General features: G+C 37.5%; 1 protein-coding gene and 1 pseudogene across 4 annotated transcripts in view; both read left to right on the top strand.

Annotated features, from left to right (window-relative positions):
* NBEA (neurobeachin) overlaps positions 1 to 27,224 on the top strand; it is a 627,914-nt gene that overhangs the window by 82,963 nt on the left and 517,727 nt on the right. The gene's annotated exons all lie outside the window — the stretch shown is intronic.
* On the top strand, positions 2,709 to 5,376 carry LOC113625526 (nuclease-sensitive element-binding protein 1 pseudogene; annotated as a pseudogene).

Below are 27,224 nucleotides of genomic sequence, written 5' to 3'. Positions count from 1 at the left end.
GGTAGACTGCAGTTTAAAATAGAGTGATTAGAAGAGGTTTTACTAAAGACCTCAAGGAGATGAAGTTGATGCCAGCCACGTGCATCTGGGGAACAGCTTTCAGGGCAAATGGAAGGGCAAGTCTTAAGGGCATTGGTAGGCTCTGACTTGGTAGATTAAAAAACACTGTGACTGTATTTCCTTGTGACTAGGATAGAGAGAGGCAGAGGGAGAGTAGTAGGAGATAAATTCAGGTATCAATTAAAGACTTACAGATGATTGTTCTGACTTTGCTTTTTACTCTTGAGTGAGAGGGAAAGCCTTTGGAGAGTCTTGAGTGGATTGATCTGATATCAATATTAAAAGCATCAGTGGCAATAGAGAGACTAGTTAGAAGGCTATTGCAAATATTTAGGTGAAAGACGATGGTAGTTTAGACAAGGCTGATAGCAGTGGAAAGTAATGGGACTTGACTGGATTTTGATAAAGCATACCTAAACTAAAACTCTAAGAGGACAGCTTTTGGATGTATTTTGGAAGTAAAGTGAGTAGGATATTCTGTCACTATAAATATGGGGTAAAGGAGCAAGAGAGGATTCAAAGGTGACCCAGTGCTTGAATAACTGAATTGATGGATTTGTTATTTACTGAGATGGGAAAGACTTGGAAGGACTAAGTTTTGGGGAGGAAGATCAAGAGTTTGGCTTTTGACATGTTAAATTTGAAATGCCTATTAGACATGTAAATGGAGAAATGAGATAAGTCTGGAGCTTAGGAGAGAAGTGTAGTTTGGAGATAGAAGTTTAAAGTTGACAGGATATAGACAGGATTTAAAGCCCCAAGACTGGATTTAGGTACCAATAAAGTGAGTTGAGAGACAAAAGATGACTGAGTAATGAGTCTAAAGGAAGAGGAAATGATTAACTTTCAAATGCTGCTGACAGGTTGAGTAAATTGAGGACTGAAAAATGTCTACTGAATTTAGCAGCATGGAGGTCATGAGTAATCTTGATTATCACACCTTAGGCAATTAGTTGAAGTGGGAGGAAAAAAACTTTAATGAAGACAGTAGTGTCCAGAATTCAAAGAGAAGCATTAAATGTTTTTATAAATGAACGTATAGTTTAGTTTTGCTTGTTTCATTCTATAGTACAGGGGTCCCCAACCCCTGTGCCACAGACCGGAAGTGGTCTGTGGCCTGTTAGGAACTAGGCCACACAGCAGGAGGTGAGTGGTGGATGAGCGGGCAAAGCTTCATCTGTATTTACAGCTGCTCCCCATTGCTTGCATTACTGCCTGAGCTCCGTCTCCTGTCAGATCAGTGGTGGCATTAGATTCTCATAGGAGCACGAACTGCTGTGAACTGCACATGCGAGGGATCTAGGCTGTGCGCTCCTTCTGAGAATCTAATGCCTGATGATTTGAGGTGGAGCTGAGGCAGTGATGCTAGTGCTGGGGAGCGGCTGCAAATACAGATTATCATCAGCAGAGAGGTTTGACTGCACAGAGACCATAATAAATCAGTTGCTTGCAGACTTATATCAAAACCCTATCAGTGAGTGGCAAGTGACAATTAAGCTGCATCTGGTGGCAGGTTTTATAGTGGCAAGTGAGTTGATGTACTTCAATTATACAGCTGCATCTGGTGGTGGGCTTTAAGTCAGAATCCGACACTTAATTTAGTCCACGCGTGGCCCGCCCATTATTTTATTTACCACTTCTGTGTGTGCCTCTTTCCTGCCCTGCACACTTGTCTCAGTCACAGTTTTGGTAAGCCCACAAGCTAACCCTAGCCAAAATGAGTAAAAATCAAACGTCGCTGGAGAGCTTCTTTGAAAAGGGAGAAAGACCCAATGATGAGAGAGCAGAAGACTCTAAGAATGCCAACAAAAAGAAAGCTGCATTTAAAAGAAAAAACCAAGAGTCCTACTTAAATTACGGGTTCATTGAAACAGGTGATTCACATTCTCCAAGCCCGCTTTGTATAATACGTGGCGACTCTCTATCCAACAAATCCACGAAACCTTCAAAACTGCTTCGCCACATGGAGACAAAGCACCCTGCATTAAAAGACAAGCCTTTGGAGTTTTTCAAAAGAAACAAAACGTGAACACGAAGAGCAGAAGCAATTATTGAAGGCCGCCACTTCATCAAATGTGTCTGCACTGAGAGCATCGTTCTTAGTGGCTAACCGCATTTCTAAAGCTAAGAAGCCCTTTACTGTTGGTGAAGAGTTGATCCTGCCTGCTGCTAAGGACATTTGTCGTGAACTTTTAGGAGAGGCTGCAGTTCAAAAGGTGGCACATGTTCCTCTTTCGGCTAGCACCATAACTAGATGAATTGATGAAATAGCAGAGGATATTGAGGCACAATTTTTAGAGATGATTAATGAGTCACTGTGGTACGCAATCCAGGTTGACGAGTCTACCGATGTTGACAAGGCAACAGTGCTTGTTTTTGTGCGATATATTTTTCAGGAGGATGTGCATGAGGATATGTTATGTGCACTTTTGTTGCCAATCAACACCACAGCTACAGAACTATTCAGTCTTTGAATGATTACATATCAGGAAAACTGAATTGGGCATTTTGTGTCAGTATATGCACGGACAGAGTGGCTGCCATGACTGGATGGCTTTCTGGTTTCACTACTTGGGTCAAAAGAGGTCGCTTCTGAATGTGTGTCTACCCACTGTGTCATCCATAGAGAAGTTCTGCCTAGACGAAAAATGTCGACTGAACTTAACAACATTTTGCAGGATGTGATTAAAATTATCAACCACATTAAGGCACATGGCCTTAACTCATGTCTGTTCGTGCAGCTCTGTGAGGAGATGGACGCAGAGCACACACATCTTCTCTTATACACAGAAGTGAGATCGTTTTCTAAAGGGAGATCCCTGGCCAGAGTTTTTGAGTTCCGAAAGCTGCTCCAGAGATTTGTTTTAGAAAAACAGTCACCACTGTCAGCACGTTTCAGTGACACAGAATGGGTCGCAAAACTTGGTTACTTGTATGACATATTCAACCTGCTCAACGAACTCAGTCTGTGACTTCAGGGGAGAACAGCAACTGTGTTCAAGTCAGTAGATAAAGTGGCTGCATTCAAAGCCAAACTGGAATTATGGGGGCAACGAGTGAACATTGGGATTTTTGACATGTTTCAAACATTAGCAGAGATTTTGAAATAGACTGAGCCAGGGCCTTTTCGCTCCCAGCTGGTGCATGATCACCTATCTCAGCTTTCAAGAGTTTGAGCATTACTTCCCAACCACAAAAGACCCCTGAACTGGGAAGGAGTAGATTCACTTATTCGTGAATAAGCCAGGTGAATCGACTTTGTCCATGCTAGAAGAGGATCAACTGCCTGATCCTTGGCAAATGACAGTGGCCTTAAAAGTATGTTTGAGACGACTTCAAATCTCCATATGTCTGGATTAAAGTCAGGCAGAATATCCTGAGATTGCCACAAAAGCACTGAAAAGCCTGCTTGCATTTCCAACATCCTATCTTTGTGAAGCAGGGTTTTCTGCAGTGACAGCAAGCAGAATGAGATCACGGAGTAGACTGGATGTAAGCAACACACCTCGGGTGTCACTATCTCTAATCACCCCCAGATGGGACCATCTAGTTGCAAGAAAACAAGCTCCCACTGATTCTGCATTATGGTGAGTTGTATAATTATTTCATTATATATTACATGTTATAATAACAGAAATGAAGTGCACAATAAATGTAATGCTCTTGAATCATCCAGAAACCTCCTTCCCGCCGGTCTGTGGAAAAATTGTCTTCCACAAAACCAGTCCCTGGTGCCAAAAAGGTTGGGGACCGCTGCTATAGTATATTTCATACCAAGACGTTATCTCTTCTTTTGTGATACTCCACTCCATTTCCATCATTTTTTTCTTTTTGAGGAACTGTTTATATGTAGTTGGTTTTTTCTGGTCTCCTGATTATTTCCTTTTACTGTATCACACATATTTTTATGTCTAGTACATTTGTAAATAAAAATTTTATAGAAATAAAAGCCTCTGAGTAATATGTACTTAATGTGCCTTTGAAATATGGTTATATAAACAACTTGCTCTGTAAAAAGGGAAGCTTTATTTTTAAACTATAATATTTTAAATGATTTTCCTTTTTAGCTAGTTTCTTTTGGAAGATATATACATATTCAAAATATGCTACCATTTTTCAAGTTAATTGCATTTCTGTTTTGGAATTGCCTGCATGGTCAGTTTTTAAGTGACACAGGGAAACAGTTTCATTACTTTAGAACTAAACTGTATTTTTGATGAAAGATGGTTTTATGACACCTATTAATTCAGCAAGCATGGCTTCAAATCTTTTCTCTTTTTCCAAAATTAAATCAATCCCTTGGGGATGACAGTTCTCCTTCAAAAATATAACTTAAAATGCTGTAGAGTTCAGCTGGTAGTGGGAATGGAGAGCCGACCCCGGGGAGCCCTGAGTAGCACCCCCATCTCCCCAAGGAGCCACAGCTGCCTCAGCTGACCCCAGTCACCATCACTACAACCGTAAGCATCCAGGCCGAGGCCCAGCCCAGCAGCACCATGGGGAGCAGTGGCCCCTGTGGCTTCACATCTGCAGCACCTGCCTGCAGGGACAAGAAACTCATCACAGTGAAGGTTTTTGAAACAGTAAAATGGTTCAGTGTAAGAAACGGATGTGATTTTTTCAATAGGAGTAACACCAAAGAAGATGTATTTGTATACCAGTCTGCCCTAAAGAAGAATAACTCCAGGAGGCACCTTTGCAGTGTAAGAGATGGAGAAACTTGGAGTTTGATGTTGCTGAAAGGAGAAAAGGGTGTGGAAGCAGTGAATGTTCCAGGCCCTGGTGGAGTTCTAGTGCCAGGCAGTAAATATGCAGCAGATGTAACCATGATAGATACCGTCCACATAATAGGGGTGCTCCACACAATTAACAGCAGAATGACCAGAATAATAAGAATGGAGAAAGAATGAGCGATCGGAGGGTGGTCCCAAAGGCCAGGCTCTACAGCAGGCCACTGTGCCCATCTTACTACGTGGAGACCCTATGGGTGTCGACCACAGTATTCCAACCCTACTGTGCAGGGAGAAGTGATGGAAGGTGCTGACAACCAGGGTGCAAGAGAGCAAGGTAGACCAGTGAGACAGAGTATGTAATGTGGTTTATAGACCACCATTCCACAAGGGCTTACTTCACCCAAGACAGCCTAGAGAGGACCACAATGAAGGAGCTAGGGAAAATCAAGGAGATGAGACTAAGGTCAGCAGTCACCTCAACGTTGTTAAGGACGTAGCTTCAATTACCAATGCAGACCCCCAGAAAACCCTAAAGTACAAGATGGCAAAGAGAAAAGCAGCAGATGCACCAGCTGAGAATTAGTCTTGCTGGAGGCTGAGTAAATGCACTTTTCCCATCTCTACCATCATCTGATTTAGCTATCCAACAAGAAGAAATGAATGTAAAGTTTCAGCAATAAGAAAAGAAGGAGAGTGGAGCTGAAGACCTCAAGTGCTTGCTCTTTGCCCCGTGACCAGATAGCTAGAAGTATTACCTGCACTACCTATGCAGGTTGGAGTTTTTACTATCTCTTTACTTAAAGACTCTTTGATGATGACAAACATTTTTTTTTTTTTTAAGGCTGTTTTTTCTCAATACACCTTTAAACGTTTTTAAATTGTTTCATATTTGTTCAAGTTGAGATTTTAAGAAGCTTATTTTTAATTTATAATAAAAGTTCACAACATGATTTTTTTTTTCAAAAAAGTCAGTAAACTGCAAGCACCTGTTAATAAAGGTCTTTAAAAAACCCTGTAGATTCTGAAAATAGTTTTTTTAAAAAAAATCCTAGATATAAGGAATATTTTGAGTAATAGAATATATGTGAGTAGTTCTAAGAGGTTTCTTTTGCAAAATACACCACTCATTTGATCATACTTGTTTAGGTATATTTGCTTTAAAATATCAGGCGTATTACTTTATAGCTATACTATATTTAGAATGCTAGAATTTCAGTGAATGGCAAGAAAAGTGTTCTGTTTTTCCAAAGTTCTAGTTTTATTCCCCCAATGCAATGCCTTCAGCAGAGCCTTATTTTATTTTATTTTTTTCCGGTATGTGGGCCTCTCACTGTTGTGGCCTCTCCCGTTGGGGAGCACAGGCTCCGGATGCGCAGGCTCAACGGCCATGGCTCACGGGCCCAGCTGCTCCGCGGCATATGGGATCTTCCCGGACCGGGGCACGAACCCGTGTCCCCTGCATCGGCAGGCGGACTCTCAACCTCTGCGCCACCAGGGAAGCCCAGCAGAGCCTTATTTTATTACCCATATTCAAATAATTTTTACTCATTGGTCTTAAAATGGGTAATTCCTACTGGGTTTATCCAGTTAATATACATTTTCTATATACTAACAACTTTCTCCTCTAGCAGCTCTGACTAATAATGTACCTAATGACCACTGAGGGGGAATAATATAATCTTAATGCCACTTTCTCATTATTCAGAGATCTCCAATTTTTAAAGTGTCATTATAAACTTTTAGATTTAAACGTATTTGAGGTGTTTCAACCTATAGCAGTTACTATGTTTTTCTTTTAAAACTTCAAATTGCTCCAACTCTGGGTATCTCTTCTAGTTGGTCTCTTAGTCCATTTGACCTGACCCTGTAGTCTTTGATAGCTTCCTGGCTATTTCCTATGACGATGTTTCTGGCTCATCCTGAACATTTTGTTGTTTCAGTCCTGGAATCAGCCGGTACTCCAAGAATCTCTAGTCTCTATTAATGGGAAATTTAGGACTTGCTGTGTTTTATCTCGACCTCCTCTTAGTTAAATCTGTATCTCTTTTCTTCCCCATTGAGACATCTTGTTGGCAAGTACATGGAGGATGTTAGAATTAGAAAAGCCTATAATTACACATATAACAGTCTAAGAACTACAGTACCAATACTACCCTACAGACATAATTACTGAAAACAGTTTGTTTTCCATATGCTCTCTCTGTTCTCCTTGCCATTTTTTAATTTCTGAGGTATAAATGTTATGGGCTGAATTGTGTTCCCCCAAAATTCATGTGTTGAAGTTCCAACTCACAATGTGGCTATATTTGGAGATAAGGTCTTTAAGGAGGTAAAGTGAAGTGAAGTCATTAGGGTGGGTCCTAATACAATATGAATGTTATAAGGAGAGGAAATTAGAACACAGACACACGCAGAAGACACACATGAAGATACAGGGAGGGGAAATGGGTCATTTACAAGCCAAGGAGAGAGGCTTCAGAGTCCAACCCTGCTGACAGTTTGATCTTGGATTTCTAGCCTCCAGAATTGTGAGAAAATAAATTTCTGTTGTTTAAGCTACTTGGACTCTGGTACTTTGTTATGGCAGTCCTAGCAAACTAATACAAGGGATTAACTACATTGTGAATGCACGTAGTTATTACATATTATTCTCTCTTATTTTAACTCTTAGTAGTTTTAAAGTACTCATATATTTAAGGTTCATCACATTCCTTACATTGATGTGTTTTGCCTATCTAAAGCTTATTCTATAGTTTATTCTTCAGGAAGGACTCATGGGAAGAATGTTTTCTGAGAACTGCATTTCGGTATTAGTTTATCAGGGACCATTATGTTTGACAGCCATTTGCTTTGCTATAAAATCCTTGACTAACCTTTCTTTGTACATCTCAAATTTGTTACTAATTTTCTTCTGACTTAAAGTATTTTTGTTGAAAGTCTGATGACAGTTTAATATGCTTTCTATTGTAAGTCACTTGCTCTTTTTGCCCACATGTTCAAAGGATTTTGTTTAAATTCAGCAATTTTGCTAGATAGGTCTTAAATATTCTGAGTTGATTTCTCGTTTAAATGGTATGCACTTTCAGTATGCAGTCTTGTATCTTTTTATATTTCAAGGAATTTTTTATACTGTTCACTGTTTGTTCTATTTCCTTGCTTTGGTTTTCTTCAGAGACTTGACTATACATGTTTGATTTACTTTGCTTATCTTTAATATTTGTCACTTTATCTTGAATCTTCATCTTTTTTTTTCTTTCTCATTTTTCAAATTTAAAAATAAAGTGAAACTTACAGAAAAGTTACAAGCACAGTAGTAAGCAGTTTTTTCCCTGAGCCATTTGAGAGTATTGCTGACATAATGTCCCATCATCCCTGCATATTGTGTTTGTATTCCTTTATATAATTCCTTTATATAATTATTAACATCAGTGTGTTACTACCTTTATATAATTATATATAACAAAAACATTCCTTTATATAATTATTAATATCAATGTGTTACTACCATGTAATTCTCAGACCCCATTAAAATTTTGCTAATTGTCCCATAATGTCCTTTTTAGGAAAATGATCTAGTTCACAACGTTTATGTTATAATGTATCTTTAGTCTGCTCAACAGAACAGTTTTTGTTCACTCTTTGTTCAGTCTTTGTTCATTCTCTGTCTCCCATGCCTGGCTAATAACCCTGTTGGGTGGACACACTCCTCACCTCTCTAGGACTTTGACACCATGTTGCCTGGTTATGCTCCTGACTCAGCTGAGGGCTCTGCCACCCTGCTGGCCACTGCAGCTCCTCACCTCTACCCCTAGTGCAAACCCCTGCCTTGTTTAGCCCTGTTAGCTTTATAAATTTTCAGGAAGGCAGGAGGAATAGTAAGAGGAAAAGAGCTTCATTTCTTTGTTTTATTTTATTGTTTTTATTTTTTTGTTTTATTTTTTTGTTTAATGCCAGCTTTATTGAGATATAATTCACATATATTCAATTCACCCATTTAAAATTTATAATCCAAGGGTTTTAGTATATTCACAGGTATATGCAACTATCAACACAGTGAATTTTAGAACATTTTTACCATCTCAGAAAAGAAACCTTGCACCCTTTAGCTCTCAACTTTTTATTCTCTCACTCCTTACCCCATTTCTAAGCAATCACTAACCTTTCTGATTCTATAGATTTGCCTATTCTGGACATTTCATATAAATTTTGAAATTGGGAAATGATGGGTCCCTTTAATTTCCACATAAATTTTAGGATCAACTTGTCAGTTTCTGAAAAAAAGACAACACACCCACACAAAACAACAACAATAATAACAAAACCCAACTGTGATCTTGATAGAGATTGTGTTGAATCTTTTATTTGGAGAATCTTACCAACTACACAATATTAAGTCCTCCAATCCATGAACATGGGATGTCTTTACATTTATTCGTGTCTTCTTAATTTCTTTCAAAGGGGATTTGTACTTTTTGCCATAAGTCAAATGCCAGAAATCTTGACTTCTTTTGTTAAATTTATTCTCTAGTATTTTATTATTTTTGATGCTGTCATAAATAGAGTTGTTTATAAATGTTATATTCGGATTTTCTTTGCTAGTGTATACAATGGATTTTTATGTTATGATTCTGTATCCTGCAATCTTGCTGAAAATACTAGCACTAATAATTTTATCTAGAATCTCCAGTATAATGTTGAACAGAACATTAGCACAGGTATCCTTGTCTTGTTACTGATCTTAGGGGGAACGATTTCAGTCTTTTAGCATTAAATGTGTTGTTATCTGTGAGTTTTTCATTGATGCTTTTTATCAGATTGGGGAAACTCCATTTTATCCCTACTTTGCTGAACACTTTTTAAAATAAAGGGGTGTTGAATTTTGTCAAATGCCTTTTCTGTGTTTATTAAGATAAGCATTTATTGAGATAATAATATTAACATATTAATTAGTCTAGGTATAGGTTTGTCAATTTTGATCTTTACAAAGAATCAGCTTTTGTTTTTGTTGTGTTTTCTCTATTGTTTTTCTTATTCTCTATTTCAATACTTTTTCCTGTAATTCTTAGTGTTTTCTTCCTTCTGCTTGTTTTATGTTTAGTTTGTTCTTTTGTTATCCAATGTCATAAGGTGGAAGACTTGGTTGTTGATTTGATGTCTTTTTTAATATAAACACTTACAGTGTTGCCTCTGAGTACTGCTTTACCTGCTTATGTTTTGGCATTTGTGCCTTTATTGTCATTCATCTCAAAACATTTTATAATTTCCCTTTTGACTTCTTTTTGACACATTTTTATTTAGCAATTTGTTTATTTCCATAATATTTTTGAATTTCTGAAATTTCTATTATTGATTTCTAATTTGATTCCATTTTGGTCAAAGAAGGTACTTAGTATTATATTTACCCTTGTAAATTTAATCAGGTTTGATTCATGGCTTAACATTGCTCTATCCAATATTTGATGTACACTTAAGAGTTATGTATATTCTGCTGTTGTGGGGTGTAGTGTTATAGAGATATCTTTTAGGTTGTTCAACTTTTATGTTTCTTTGTTGACTTCTGCCTAGTTGTTCTATCCACTGTTCGACTTGGGAATTGAAGTTATCAACTATTAATCTTAACTTGTCTTAATGTTTCTTCCTTCATTTCTGTCAAGTTCTTCTTCATGTATTTTGGTGCTTGGTTGTTAGATGCACATATGTTATTATCTTCTTGGTGGATTGATTCTTTTATTATTATTAAATGTCACTCTGCCTCTAGTAACATATTTTGTTTAAAGTCTGTTTTCGTTTAGTACAGCAACTCCAGCTTTCTTGTGGATTGTTGATAAATTTTCCCTTTTACTTTGAATCGATTTTTGACTTTGAATCTAGAGTATGCCTCCTATAGACAATACATTGTTAGATCTTGTTTTATTATCCAGTCTAATACCATCTGCCTTTTGAGCAGATTGTTTTTCCATTCACCTTTAATGTTACTGATATAGTTGGATTTACATCTGTCGTTCTGTCTGTTACCTATGTCTCATGATCTTTTTAATTCCTTTATTCTTTACTGCTTTCTTTTGCATTAAATGAATATTTTCTATTGTAGCATTTTCCTATCTTTAATGAATTTTTTAACTCTATTTCTTTTACTTATTTACTTAGTGGTTGCTATAGGACTTAACCATTTAAATTTTAACTTATCAGAATCAACTTCAGATTTATACTAACTTAATTCCAGTGAGATATAGAAATGTCACTTCTTATAGATGTATTTTTTCTTCTTTTTTGTGATATAGTTATACGTAGTACATGTTACAATGTTGGTTACAAACCCAACATTACATTATTATAATTATTACTTTATATAGTTGAATGTCTTATAAGGAAGCTGAGAGAAGAAAATCAACTGTATGTTTATAGCTTTTGTTATATTAACCTAATTTTCATTTACGGATTTCCTCATTTGTTCATTTATCACCTGGACTGATTTCCTTAGCTCAATATAGCTTTCCCACTCACCTCCTTTGTGTTGTTATTAGCAAATGCATTACATTTTTATGTTATAGGCAAAACCATACTTTATATACACATTATCTTATAAAATTGCTTTGAAATCTGTTAAGAGGGAAAAAGGAGAATAAATATGCATTTATACCATCTTTTATAACCACATGACTACTGGTGCTCTTTGTTTTTCATGTGGATTCAAATTACTGTCACTTTTAGCTTGAAAGACTTCCCTTTGTTATTTCTTGTAAGGTAGGTCAGCTAGCAGTAAATTATCTTAGTTCTTATTTATTTGGGAATGTATCTTATTTTCCTTTTAGATTTGAAAGCTAGATTTGCTGGATATAAATTCTTGGTTGATATTTTTTTCTTTGAGTACTTTGAATGCTTTATTCCTCTGTGTTCTGGCCTCCATTTTTTCAGATGAGAAGTCAGCTGTTGATCTTATTATTGTTCTCTTTTAAGTAAAGAGTCGTTTTTCTTGTGCTGCTTTTAAGATTTTCTCCTTGTCTTGGGCTTTCACCATTACTATGACTTTTCTGTTTGTAGATTTCTTTGCTTTTATCTTTCTTCAAGTTCATGGGCTTCCTGAATAGGTAAATTAATGCTTTTCAATAAATTGGGAACTTATCATCCATTAAATTCTTGAATATTTTGCTTTTCTTTTCTCTTTCTTCTCTGCTTTTGGTATTCTCATTCTTCATACCTTAGTACAGTTAATTGTTTCCCACATTTCTCTGAGGCTCTGATCATTCTTCACTCTCTTTTCTCTCTGGTTTTTGGATTGCATAACCTTTATCTGTTGATCTTATATTTGCTAATTCTTTCTTCTGCTTGTTCAAATATACTGTTGAGACCCTATAGAGAACTTTTCAATTCATCGTACTTTTAAACTCCAGAATTTCCATTTGGATTGTTTTTATAATATCTTTCTCTCTTTAAAAAAAAAATACTAAATTTTAATTTTATTGATATTTTAAAATACTAATTCTATTAATATTTTCCCAGGTTTATTGAGAAGTAATTGACTATGTCACTGTATAAGTTTAAAGAGTACAGCATGATGATTTGGTTTACATATACTGTGAAATGATTATTTTAATAGATTCAGCTAACATCCATCAGCTCATATAGATACAATAAAGAAAAGAAAAAAGGTTTTTCTTGTGATTAGAACTCTTAGAATTTATTAAAAAGTTTTTCTTGTGATTAGAACTCTTAGAATTTATTCTCTTCACTTTCCTATATATCAATATCTATCTCTTAATTGATATTCTCTATTTAATGTGACATTGTCATCATAACTATATTTACTTCTCTAATTATGGTTTCCTTTAGTTCTTTGAACATGTTTTTATGGCTGCTTTGAAGTCTTTTTCTGTTAAATCTGACATCTGATTGCTGTCACTAGCAATTTCTGTTGCCTGCTTCTTCTCCCATGTATGGGTCATATTTTCCTGTTTCTATGTCTCTCAGTGTTTGGTTGGGAAATGGACATTTTAGGTAATATATTGCTGCATGTCTGGGTACTACTATCCCTGTCTCCTTTTAGGGCTTATTATTTGTTTATTGACTGGATAGATTACTTTAGTGGGTTTTTTCTTAATTTTAATTTTTTTCTTAAATATTTGCAAGAACTCAGCATTGAAGCTGCAGCCTAGAGTGTTTTCTGAATAAAAATTATAAATATAAATTTTTAAATAGATGTCAGAGAGTTCATATTTTATATTTCTTCTTTGAATGCTTTTAAATTTACTTTTCAAGTAATACATACGTTTCATTTATATGATTTTAGTCTTTGGAAGTTTGCTGAAGTTTGTCTTATGAACCCAAATGTGTGTCCTCTTTGCTAGTTGTTCCATGTGTTCTTGAAAAGAATGTGTATTGTCCTCTTGTTACACATAGTGTTCCATATTGAAATATTATACTGAAATGTTCTATTTTTAAGAAAGCTGAGTCATGTTACTCCTTTGAGTATAATTAGTACAAAATATGGTCATACACGGGTTTTTCTTTAAAAAATTATAATAGCTTTATTAAAGTATAGTTTACATATTATACAATTCACTCATTTTAAGTATACAAGTAAATTATTTTATATAAGCTTACAGAGTTGTGCAAACATCACCACAATCCACTTTTAGAACATTTCTACCACCCTGGAAAGATCTCACTTGCCAATTCTCAGTCATTCCTCATTCTCATCCCCATCCTATTCAAACCATTTTATATAATAGTTCTATTTTGGAAAATTCTTCTTAAAATAATAATCCAATAAATATTGATATTTATGCACAAATCTGCTTATTATACCTTAAAAAATATAAGTTTGAAGATTTGGAAGTGATCTGAATACCACAAATGGGATTAAGATAAGACAATTATTTTATGTACATAATGGATTATATGTTTACAGTCATTTAAATTGAATCATATTTTTAAAATATGGTATAATTAATTGTGATGTGAAGTTGTATTGCTACAATTAGTAAAAGTATGAAATAATGATCTTTGTATAACAGACTGAAAAAATTAAGACCATTCTTTTTCCCCAAATAAGACTAGTTTTATTAGACATCTTACATTATATTTCCCCAAAAAGATTTTATAACTTCCAAGAGAATATATTAAACATTTTTGTAAGCAGTATGAACCAAATGAAAGTAAAGGTTTTTTTTTTTTTTTTTACCTGATAATGGAATGTACATACAGTTCAGCAGTGTTAAAATGTAGACATGGAGAAGCTATTTACAGTGTTTCACAACACACTTCTCAGTATTTTATTCCAGTCCTTATTTTTAGAAACCATGTACTTGGAGTTCTTAAGCATCATAGGTATAATACCCCCCAAAAAAACAAACAAAAAGGGTAAGAAGTATCACTAAACTGCTTCAGACAAATTACTTTTAAAATATAGTAATCATGAGCCAAGGAGAGTGATATCTTTAGTGTTTTGCATGACTTTTTACTTAAATTTACTTAAATTCATTGAATATTATTTAAAAAGTTATATCAGTAATTATTAGTACAGGACTTTCAGCTCAAAAGACTTGCTTGCAAGTTCAATGTGGGGCAAAGGACATGGGTGATTTCATATTCATACTTAATGGTTGCTTTGTTTCTCAAAACAAACAATTCTTTTATACATGCAGTAAATCAAGGAAAAGTGTGCAGCCTCTCTGAAAAGAGCCAAAGAAAAACATTTAAACAGACAAAAACTGAAAATTGGTAGACTTTAGCAACAGTAGAAAACCAGAGTTTTATGATTGGAGTCCAACAGGAAGACCAAAATCAAGGAAGATGAAATAGGGTAGTATGTTTTTAATCTTAAACATTAGGGGGTAGATGATTTTACTCTAAATCGTGGATTTTCCCTGAAGAAGGAAAAGTCATTTAAAAGTAGCTTTAAAATGACTTGGGAAAATGAAAATGATTACATTATGATGAATTTTCTCATACAACTTTACAATTCAGAAGACATTTATTAAAGCGTTTCTGTGTACAGAGCACTATTATAGGCATTATGGAAGATGCAAAACTATAAATTATCTTTAAGGATCTTACAGCCAAATAAGGGAGAAAGACATACAAAAGCTGAAAAGTAAAGTTGCATGAAAATATAATCATGGTATAATCTGTGAACACTGAGACCTATGTGATCATGGAGAAGGGTTCTGATTGTAAGAACTGGGAAATGCTTGGAAGAGAAGACAGCTTTAAAACCAGTTCGGGGGACTTCCCTTGTAGTGCAGTGGTTAATAATCCGCCTGCCAATGCAGGGGACACAGGTTCAATCCCTGGTCCAGGAAGATCCCACATGCCACAGAGCAACTAAGCCTGTGCACCACAACTACTGACCCTGTGCTCTAGAGCCTGTGTGCTGCAACTACTGAGCCTGCATGCTGCAATTACTAAAACCTGCGTGCCTAGAGCCCGTGCTCGCACCAAGAGAAGTCACCACAGTGAGAAGCCCGCACAATGCAACAGAGTAGTCCCTGCTCACCGCAACTAGAGAAAGCCCATGCTTAGCAACGAAGACCCGACACTGACATAAATAATTAAATAAATTAATTAATTAAAAAAAAAACAAAACCAACAAAAAATGGTTCAGGGAGGCCCGAGAAGCTTTAAATTCATAAAAATTAAGTGATTTTTGTTTCTTTTGCTGGGGGAAAAATCTGTTTCCCTCTGTTACCTTTCATGAATTCATCCAACAGAAAAACACTCTTGTTTTTTTTTAATCAATTGGTATCCTTTAGCCGGTTTCTTTTACTTATGAGGATGACAATTAGAATTCACAAATAATCTTTTAAAACCTACTATCCAGTTTACAAAATTTCTTGCTTAATTAATTCATTTTTAAAACATTCAACCTGACTTCTGATTTTGTCCATAATGGAATAACTGGTACTAGATGTGCCCTACCACTGTAAATCACTATGAAAATGGGCAAAATACACAAAGCATCCGTTTTTAGACATTTGTCAGTACACATAGCACAGGCCCAAGATCCTTGAGAGGAGGAAAGCATTTTTTTCTTTTCATTTTAACATCTTTATTGGAGTATAATTGCTTTACAATGGTATGTTAGTTTCAGGTTCACAACAAAATGAATCAGTTATATATATACATATGTTCCCATATCTCTTCCCGCTTGCGTCTCCCTCCCTCCCACCCTCCCTATCCCACCCCTCCAGGCCGTCACAAAGCACCGAGCTGATCTCTCTGTGCTATGCGGCTGCTTCCCACTAGCTATCTACCTTACGTTTGGTAGTGTATATATGTCCATGCCTCTCTCTCGCTTTGTCACAGTTTACCCTTCCCCCTCCGCATAGCCTCAAGTCCATTCTCTAGTAAGTCTGTGGCTTTATTCCTGTTTCACCCCTAGGTTTTTCATGACATTTTTTTTCTTAAATTCCATATATATGTGTTAGCATACGGTATTTGTCTCACTTCACTCTGTATGACAGACTCTAGGTCTGTCCACCTCATTACAAATAGCTCAATTTCGTTTCTTTTTATGGCTGAGTAATATTCCATTGTATATATGTGCCACATCTTCTTTATCCAGTCATCCGATGATGGACATTTAGGTTGTTTCCATCTCTGGGCTACTATAAATAGAGCTGCAATGAACATTTTGGTACATGACTCTTTGAATTATGGTTTTCTCAGGCTATATGCCCAGTAGTGGGATTGCTGGGTCATATGGTAGTTCTATTTGTAGTTTTTTAAGGAGCCTCCATACTGTTCTCCACAGTGGCTGTATCAATTTACATTCCCACCAACAGTGTAAGAGGGTTCCCTTTTCTCCACACCCTCTCCAGCATTTATTGTTTCTAGATTTTTTGATGATGGCCATTCTGACTGGTGTGAGATATCTCACTGTAGTTTTGATTTGCATTTCTCTAATGATTAGTGATGTTGAGCATTCTTTCATGTGTCTGTTGGTAGTCTGTGTATCTTCTTTGCAGAAATGTCTATTTAGGTCTTCTGCCCATTTTTGGATTGGGTTGTTTGTTTTTTTGTTATTGAGCTGCATGAGCTGCTTGTATATTCTGGAGATTAACCCTTGGTCAGTTGCTTCATTTGCAAATATTTTCTCCCATTCTGAGGCTTGTCTTTTGGTCTTCTTTATGGTTTCCTTCGCTGCGCAAAAGCTTTTAAGTTTCATTAGGTCCCATTTGTTTATTTGTTTTTATTTCCATTTCTCTAGGAGGTGGGTCAAAAAGGAACTTGCTGTGATTTATGTCATAGAGTGTCCTGCCTATGTTTTCCTCTAAGAGTTTGATAGTTTCTGGCCTTACATTCAGGTCTTTAATCCATTTTGAGCTTATTTTTGTGTATGGTGTTAGGGAGTGATCTAATCTCATACTTTTATATGTAGCTGTCCAGTTTTCCCAGCACCACTTATTGAAGAGCCTGTCCTTTCTCCACTGTACATTCCTGCCTCCTTTATCAAAGGTAAGGTGACCATATGTGCATGGGTTTATCTCTGGGCTTTCTATCCTGTTCCATTGATCTATATTTCTGTTTTTGTGCCAGTACTATACTGTCTTGATTACTGTAGCTTTGTAGTATAGTCTGAAGTCAGGAAGCCTGATTCCTCCATCTCCGTTTTTCGTTCTCAAGATTGCTTTGGCTATTCGGGGTCTTTTGTGTTTCCATGGAAATTGTGAAAGTTTTTGTTCTAGTTCTGTGAAAAATGCCAGTGGTAGTTTGATAGGGATTGCATTGAATCTGTAGATTGCTTTGGGTAGTAGAGTCATTTTCACAATGTTGATTCTTCCAATCCAAGAACATGGTATATCTCTCCATCTATTTGTATCATCTTTAATTTCTATCATCAGTGTCTTATAATTTTCTGCATACAGGTCTTTTGTCTCCTTAGGTAGGTTTATTCCTAGATATTTTATTCTTTTTGTTGCAATGGTAAATGGGAGTGTTTTCTTGATTTCACTTTCAGATTTTTCATCCTTAGTGTATAAGAATGCCAGAGATTTCTGTGCATTAATTTTGTATCCTGCTACTTTATCAAATTCATTGATTAGCTCTAGTAGTTTTCTGGTAGCATCTTTAGGATTCTCTATGTATAGTATCATGTCATCTGCAAACAGTGACAGCTTTACTTCTACTTTTCCGATTTGGATTCCTTTTATTTCCTTTTCTTCTCTGATTGCTGTGGCTACAACTTCCAAAACTATGTTGAATAAGAGTGGTGAGAGTGGGCAACCTTGTCTTGTTCCTGATCTTAGTGGAAACGCTTTCAGTTTTTCACCATGGAGGACAATGTTGGCTGTGGGTTTGTCATATGTGGCCTTTTTTATGTTGAGGAGAGTTCCCTCTATGCCTACTTTCTGCAGGGTTTTTATCATAAATGGGTGTTGAATTTTGTCAAAAGCTTTCTTCTATTGAGATGATCATATGTTTTTTTTTCCTTCAATTTGTTAATATGGTGTATCATGTTGATTTTTGCATATATTGAAGAATCCTTGCATTCCTGGAATAAACCCCACTTGATCATGGTGTATGATCCGTTTAATGTGTTGTTGGATTCTGTTTGCTAGTATTTTGTTGAGGATTTTTGCATCTATGTTCATCAGTGATATTGGCCTGTAGTTTTCTTTCTTTGTGACATCCTTGTCTGGTTTTGGTATCAGGGTGATGGTGGCCTCATAGAATGAGTTGGGGAGTGTTCCTCCCTCTGCTATATTTTGGAAGAGTTTGAGAAGGATAGGTGATAGCTCTTCTCTAAATGTTTGATAGAGTCTGCCTGTGAAGCCATCTGGTCCTGAGCTTTTGTTTGTTGGAAGATTCTGAATCACAGTTTCAATTTCAGTGCTTGTGATTGGTCTGTTCATATTTTCTATTTCTTCCTGATTCAGTCTTGGCAGGTTGTGTCTTTCTAAGAATTTGTCCATTTCTTCCAGGTTGTCCATTTTATTGGTATAGAGTTGCTTGTAGTAATCTCTCATGATCTTTTGTATTTCTGCAGTGTCAGTTGTTACTTCTCCTTTTTCATTTCTAATTCTATTGATTTGAGTTTTCTCCCTTTTTAGCTTGATGAGTCTGGCTAATGGTTTATCAATTTTGTTTATCCTTTCAAAGAACCGGCTTTTATTTTTATTGATCTTTGCTATCGTTTCCTTCATTTCCATTTATTTCTGATGATTTTTATGATTTCTTTCCTTCTGCTAACTTTGGGGTTTTTTTGTTCCTTTCTCTAATTGCTTTAGGTGCAAGATTAGGTTGTTTATTCGAGGTGTTTCCTCTTTCTTAAGGTAGGATTGTATTGCTATAAAATCCCCTCTTAGAACTGCTTTTGCTGCATCCCATAGATTTTGAGTTGTCGTGTCTCCATTGTCATTTGTTTCTAGGTATTTTTTTTATTTCCTCTTTGATTTCTTCAGTGATCACTTCGTTATTAAGTAGTGTATTGTTTAGCCTCCATGTGTTTGTATTTTTTACAGATCTTTTCCTGTAATTGATAATCTAGTCTCATAGCGTTGTGGTTGGAAAAGATACTTGATACAATTTCAATTTTCTTAAATTTACCAAGGCTTGATTTGTGACCCAAGATATGATCTATCCTGGAGAATGTTCCATGAGCACTTGAGAAAAATGTATTCTGTTGTTTTTGGATGGAATGTCCTCTAAATATCAATTAAGTCCATCTTGTTTAATGTATGATTTAAAGCTTGTGTTTCCTTATTTATTTTCATTTTGGATGATCTGTCCATTGGTGAAAGTGGGGTGTTAAAATCCCCTACTATGAATGTGTTACTGTCAATTTCCCCTTTTATGGCTGTTAGTATTTGCGTTATGTATTGAGGTGCTCCTATATAGGGTGCATAAATATTTACAATTGTTATATCTTTTCTTGGATCGATCCCTTGATCATTATGTAGTGTCCTTCTTTGTCTCTTGCAATAGTCTTTATTTTAAAGTCTATTTTGTCTGATATGAGAATTGCTCCTCCAGCTTTATTTTGGTTTCCATTTGCATGAAATACCTTTTTCCATCCCCTTACTTTCAGTCTGTATGTGTCTCTAGGTCTGAAGTGGGTCTCTTACAGACAGCAAATATATGCATCTTGTTTTTGTATCCATTCAGCCAATCTGTGTCTTTTGGTGGGAGCATTTAGTCCATTTACATTTAAGGTAATTATCGATATGTGTGTTCCCATTCCCATTTTCTTAATTGTTTTGGGTTTGTTATTGTAGGTCTTTTCCTTCTTTTGTGTTTCTTGCCTAGAGAAGTTCCTTTAGCAGTTGTTGTAGAGCTGGGTTGGTGGTGCTGAACTCTCTCAGCTTTTGCTTGTCTGTAGAGGTTTTAATTTCTCCATCAAATCTGAATGAGATCCTTGCTGGGTAGAGTAATCTTGGTTGCAGGTTTTTCTCCTTCAGCACTTTCAATATGTCCTGCCACTCCCTTCTGGATTGCAGAGTTTCTGCTGAAAGATCAGCTGTTTACCTTATGGGGATTCCCTTGTGTGTTATTTGTTGTTTTTCCCTTGCTGCTTTTAATATGCTTTCTTTGTATTTAATTTTTGACAGTTTGATTAATATGTGTCTTGGCATATTTCTCCTTGTATTTATCCTGTATGGGACTTTCTGTGCTTCCTGGACTTGATTAACTATTTCCTTTCCCATATTAGGGAAGTTTTCAACTATAATCTCTTCAAATATTTCCTCAGTCCCTTTTTCTCTTCTTCTGGAACCCCTATAATTCGAATGTTGGTGCGTTTAATGTTGTCCCAGAGGTCTCTGAGACTGTCCTCAATGCTTTTCATTCTTTTTTCTTTATTCTGCTCTGCAGTAGTTATTTCCACTATTTTATCTTCCAGGTCACTTATCCGTTCTTCTGCCTCAGTTATTCTGCTATTGAGCCCATGTAGAGTATTTTTAATTTCATTTATTGTGTTGTTCATCATTGTTTGTTTCATCTTTAGTTCTTCTATATCCTTGTTAAATGTTTCTTGCATTTTGTCTATTCTGTTTCCAAGATTTTGGATCATCTTTACTATCATTATTCTGAATTCTTTTTCAGGTAGACTGCCTATTTCCTCTTCATTTGTTAGGTCTGGTGGGTTTGTATCTTGCTCCTTCATCTGCTGTGTGTTTTTCTGTCTTTTCATTTTGCTTATCTTACTGTGTTTCGGGTCTCCTTTTTGCAGGCTGAAGGTTCGTAGTTTCTGTTGTTTTTTGTGTCTGTCCCCAGTGGCTAAGGTTGGTTCAGTGGGTTGTGTAGGCTTCCTGGTGGAGGGGACTAGTGCCCGTGTTCTGGTGGATGAGGCTGGATCTTGTCTTTCTGGTGGGCAGGTCCACGTCTGGTGGTGTGTTTTGGGGTGTCTGTAGACTTATTATGATTTTGGGCAGCCTCTCTGCTAATGGGTGGGGTTGTGTTCCTGTCTTGCTAGTTGTTTGGCATAGGATGTCCAGCACTGTAGCTTGCTGGTCGTTGAGTGAAGCTGGGTGCTGGTGTTGAGATGGAGATCTCTGGGAGATTTTCGCTGTTTGATATTATGTGCAGCTGGGAGGCCTCTTGTGGACCAGTGTCCTGAAGTTGGCTCTCCCACCTCAGAGGCACAGCACTAACTCCTGGCTGCAGCACCAAGAGCCTTTCATCCACAGGGTTCCTTAATTTGGGATGATTCGTTGTCTATTCATGTATTCCACAGATGCAGGGTACATCAAGTTGATTGTGGAGCTTTAATCCACTGCTTCTGAGGCTGCTGGGAGAGATTTCCCTTTCTCTTCTTTTTCTCACAGCTTCCAGGGGCTCAGCTTTGGATTTGGCCCTGCCTGTGCGTGTAGGTCGCCGGAGGGCGTGTGTTCTTTGCTCAGACAGGACGGGGTTACAGGAGCCGCTGATTCGGAGGCTCTGGCTCACTCAGGCCGCGGGGAGGGAGGGGCATGGAGGGCGGGGCGGGCCTGCGGCGGCAGAGGCTGGCGTGACGTTGCCAGCGTGAGGCGCGCCGTGCGTTCTCCCGGGGAAGTTGTCCCTGGATCCCGGGACCCTGGCAGTGGCGGGCTGAACAGGCTCCCCGGAAGGGAGGTGTGGAGAGTGACCTGTGCTCGCACACAGGCTTCTTGGTGGAGGCAGCAGGGGCCTTAGCGTCTCATGTCTGTCTCTGGGGTCCGCACTTTTAGCCGCGGCTCGCGCCCGTCTCTGGAGCTCTCTTAAGCAGTGTTCTTAAACCCCTCTCCTCGCGCACCAGGAAACAAAGAGGGAAGAAAAAGTCTCTTGCCTCTCCCGGCGCTCCGACCCGAAGCCGGAGCCTCAGCTCCCAGCCCCACCCGCCCCCGGCAGGCGAGCAGACAAGCCTCTCGGGCTGGTGAGTGCCGGTCGGCCCCGATCCTCTGCGCTGGAATCTCCCCGCTTTGCCCTCTGCACCCCTGTTGCTGTGCTCTCCTCCGCAGCCCCGAAGTTCCCCCACTCCGCCACCCGCAGTCTCCGCCCGCGAAGCGGCTTCCTAGTGTGTGGACACTTTTCCTCCTTCACAGCTCCCTCCCGCTGGTGCAGGCCCCGTCCCTATCCTTTTGTCTGTGTTTATTTTCTTCTTTTGCCCTAACCAGGTACGTGGGGGGTTCCTTGCCTTTTGGGAGGTCTGAGTTCTTCTGCCAGCGTTCAGTAGGTGCTCCGTAGGAGTTGTTCCACGCGTAGATGTATTTCTGGTGTATCTGTGGGGAGGAAGGTGATCTCCGCGTCTTACTCTTCTGCCATCTTCCCGGAAGTCGAGGAAAGCATTTTGAGATGAGCTTGTTAATGACCGCAGCTCTCTGGCTGGGGCTAGTATTTTTATTGAGGCATAAAGTAGGTAGAAGCCAGGCATAGCCGGTTGGGCCTGCTGCTCTGAGGTACTGAAACAGCTGGAACTTGTGGGGTAGGGTATCGAAAAGGAGCAAGCTCTTGGGGTAAGGATAGAAGTCTTTGTCAGGGTTCCCGTGTTGAGATGCTGTGAGCCGTCGGTGGAAGATGTTACGAAGAGCAGAAGAGAGATACCAGAGGTCACACAGTTGTTTGAGACTTTGGAGTATCGACCCAATTAGAGAAGGTTTATGCCCACATCCTCGAGTGCTCAGTAATTATTAAACAAATGAGGGACTTTCTTGGCGGTCCAGTGGTTAGGGCTCTGCCCTTCCACTGCAGGGGGCATGGGTTTGATCCCTGGTCGGGGAACTAGGATCCATCATGCCCCATGGCATGACCAAAACCAAAACCAAAACCAACGAATGACACTAGTGGTGTAGACAATTCAGGGGTTTCCTCTATTAGATTATAATTATTCACACATTTTCCCCCTCAAATCATTTCTAAAAAGTGTATCTTTTATCATTCTATGATATTGATTGCTTTTGCAATTTAATTTTTGAAACTTTCAACCTACCAAAATATCCATTCTTCTGTGCAACTACATGCATGTTAAAAAAATCTTTGGGGAGTTCCCTAGTTGCCTAGTGGTTAGGATTCCAGGCTTTCACTGCCGTGGCTCGGGTTCAATCCCTGGTCAGGGAACTGAGATCCTGCAAGCTTCGTGGCGCAGCCAAAAAAAACAAAGACGAAAAAAACAACTTTTCTTATATTAGAAGAATGAGTTACATAAAATTACTTGATATTTGTAAATGATTGCTTAATTTGGTATAAGTAGTTTATTAACATTATGTTTAATATTTCTCTTAGATATTGGTTTGTATTAGTGATGTGTTTCTCTTGTTCAGTATTTGAAATATTGCAGTAATTATAGTGCTGGTACTTGGCACTTCTGCTAATTTGATATGTCATTGTTATAACTTTTTAAGATTTGATTGGTTGAGTCATTTTCAACTATGTTGAAGCACTGACTTCACTTCTTGCATTGAAATACTCTATGCTAATCTATTTGCCCTTTGTTGGCATGCTTGTGACTGTAACCTTTTATTTTCCTCTACATTCTTTCTTATTAGGATCTGGTAATAATGATTGTAGGGCATGTGATTGAATAAAATTCAATAATATATTGAATAATTGTTATATTCAAGGAACTGTTCTAAAGCTTTGGGGATTAAGCTTATACTTTATTTAAGAGAATAATTGTATCTGTAAATGTTTATAATTAAAAGTTGACATGTATACCACAAAAGAAACATAATGCAAATACTATTAACGTTTTGGGGAAGGATGATTAATTCCAGCTGCAGAAGATTTAGGAACTCTTCATAGAGAAGGAAATTTTTCAGGGTTCTTGAAAAAAATAAGTAATGCAGAGGGTGAGCAGGACGTGATGATAGAATGTGAGACAGTGAGTATGACTGAAGGGATAGAAGCAAGGGAGTACAGGATGTGTTTATGGATTGATCCATAATCAGGCATGGCTTCATGGGAGAATACAGAGTAGATGGTGTGATTTATGGTAGAATGCGAGGGTGATTATCATAGGTTGAAACCAAGTTATTGAAGGTTTTGAATATCAAAGCAATGAATTTGGATTTTCCAGTCATGTGGAATTATCAAAAAATTTGTAGCAAGAGAATGGTTTGATCCTATATATGTATTTTCCTTGAGTAGTTTGGAGATATTAGAGTTTGAATGATTATTTTTTAATGAATTCAGATGGATTATTTATTTGTTTTGAGGAGAAAATCATTGTACAATATACAAGTGGCAACCTTCTCTTAATTATACATCAGAAAATATGATTCCTTGAATATTGGAATGTCATTACTATGTTAATATCAGCATCATTTGTCACATAATGATTCTGGGGAAAGCAATAGCTTTTGTCAAATATATTTTATTCTAACATAAATTCAATGAAAAAATGGCTATATCCTTGACATTGGTGAAGTTTTCAGAGATTAGTGTTAGAAAAATAACATGCCTCTGCTCATATAACAATTAGATAAACTTAATTTTTTTGAGTTTAGTGGTGTTGTGGCACATTTTCTCATATTTGTGTTAAGTAATTCTAGTTTGGGTAATTAAAGTTCTGCTCAATGAGACTTTGCCTCAATAGGAACTATGTCAGTTATCTGAATTACACTGTCATCAGTGCAATATGCCATTACCATAACATTTATGGTAAATGTTTTATGAGTAACATTTAAGAAAAAAATTAATAAAGAAAATGTATAATATTAAGTAGAAAAGGAAGTAGTAATAATAGCAGCTACCATTTTGCTTTAAAAGTACCAGGTATTGTTCATAGTGCTTTATTTATATTATTTTATGTGTTGGTTGTGTAGCAGATGAGAGGCAGATAACTTGTGGGTGATTATCTATAGGTGACAGAGTTGGGATACAAACTCAAGTCTAATTGGTTTTGAAGTTACGGCTTTTAACTATATTGTACTGTACTGTTTTTTTAAATTTTTTAAAGCTTTTTGTCCAGTTTTATTGAAATACAATAGATATATAACATTTCTTAGTTTAAAGTCTACAACATAATGATTTGATATGTGTATATACTGCAAAATGATTTATCACAATAAGGCTAATTAACAAATCCATCACCTCACAAAGTTATAATTTTTTTTGTGTTAAGAACTTTTAAAATATACTTTCCTAGGAACTTTCAAATATAGTACTGTTAACTATAACCAACATGCTGTGCATTATATACCCAGCATTTATTCATCTTATAACTAGAAGTGTGTACTTCTTGACCACCTTCACCCATTTTTCCCACCCCCTCCCCCCTTGTCTCTGGCAATCACCAGTTTGTTCTCTGTTATCTAGAGCTCGATTTTTAGATTCCACAGATAAGTGATGTTTGTCCTTCTCTGACTTATTTCACTTGGCATAATGCCCTCAAGGTCCATCCATGTTGTTTCAAATTTCAAGATGTCCTTTTTTTATAGCTGAATACTTAATACCATCTTTTCTTTATTCATTCATCCATCAATGGATACTTAGTTTGCTTCCATGTCTTGGCTATTGTAAATAACTTTTCAGTGGACATGGGGGTGCATATATCTTTTTGAGTTAGTGTTCTTGTTTTCTTCAGATAAATATCCAGAAGTGGAATTGCTGGATCATGTGGAAGTTTTGTTTTTAATTTTTTGAGGAACCTTCATACTTGTTTCCATAGTGGATGCAATAACTCACTCATCAACTCTGGTTTTCTTTGTTTGTTTGTTTGTTTGTTTGTTTTTTGCGGTACGCAGGCCTCTCACTGTTGTGGCCTCTCCCGTCACGGAGCACAGGCTCCGGCCGCGCAGGCTCAGCGGCCATGGCTCACAGGCCCAGCCGCTCTGCGGCATGTGGGATCTTCCTGGACCGGGGCACGAACCTGTGTCCCCTGCATTGGCAGGCGGACTCTCAGCCACTGCGCCCAGGGAAGCCCTTACTCATCAACTTTTAATTGAGCTTTCGGGCTTCCCTGGTGGCGCAGGGAAGGGCGTACCGCAAAAAAAAAAAAAAGATCCTTAACTTAATTGAGCTTTCAAAGAAAACAAAGATGGCTATGCCAGTCTTTACCCATGATGGGCTGTTTAACAGGGAGAATAAGTAAAATGTCAGAAGCTTAGCAATATATAACAATAGGTTAGAGTCAATTTGAAATTTGTAAGCTGCTCTTGAAGCTCCTCTGGAAATTCTAGGTGGTATAGCATGGTGAACTGTGAAACTTGTCTAATTGTAGGCATCAATTAAATATGGTTACCTCCAGCATGAATTCTGGTTACAAGCAGAGACTTTGGTGTATCTAAATCTTTGAAAAGAATTTCAGATTTAAATTCTTCAAAATTGTAGATATAACAGTGTGTGTGGTCTAAAAACAATTTTCATCTACTTTTTTGTAAAGTCTGTTTTACTATCTATGTTATTTACCTGCATTCTTCTCCAAAGGGTTGGATGCTTATATCTCTCTGTTAAAAACAGTACATATGACAGCTCATCAGAATTAGGAAGTCGTGTTATTTGATGCCCTCTCACTTCGATATGTTAACAGACAATTTGAGGATTATATAACATATTTAACGTTTTTACATGCTTCCTTTTTAGAGAAATTCTGAAATACATTTATTTATACTTTTAATTTCCATTTCCTAGACTTTTTTTTTTTTTTTTTTTTGGTGGTACGTGGGCCTGTCAACTGCTGCGGCCTCTCCCGTCGCGGAGCACAGGCTCCAGCCGCGCAGGCTCAGCGGCCATGGCTCATGGGCCCAGCCGCTCCGCGGCATGTGGGATTTTCCCGGACCAGGACACGAACCCGTGTCCCCCGCATCGTCAGGCGGACTGTCAACCACTGTGCCACCAGGGAAGCCCTCCTAGACATTTTGATACTAATACTAATAATTATTTTTTGTTCCATAAGCCGGGGGTCCCCAACCCCTGGGCCACAGACCGGTAGCCGTCCATGGCCTGTTAGGAACACGGCCGCACAGCAGGAGGTGAGCGGCGGCTACTGAGTGAAGCTTTATCTGTATTTACAGCCGCTGCCCATCGCTCCCATTACTG

This window comes from Aethalodelphis obliquidens, unplaced genomic scaffold (assembly GCF_003676395.1).
Source record: "Aethalodelphis obliquidens isolate GAN/ISIS:26980383/991018 unplaced genomic scaffold, ASM367639v1 scaffold16, whole genome shotgun sequence".
NCBI classification, from domain to species: domain Eukaryota; kingdom Metazoa; phylum Chordata; class Mammalia; order Artiodactyla; family Delphinidae; genus Aethalodelphis; species Aethalodelphis obliquidens.
This window is presented reverse-complemented; position numbering and strand designations above follow the sequence as displayed.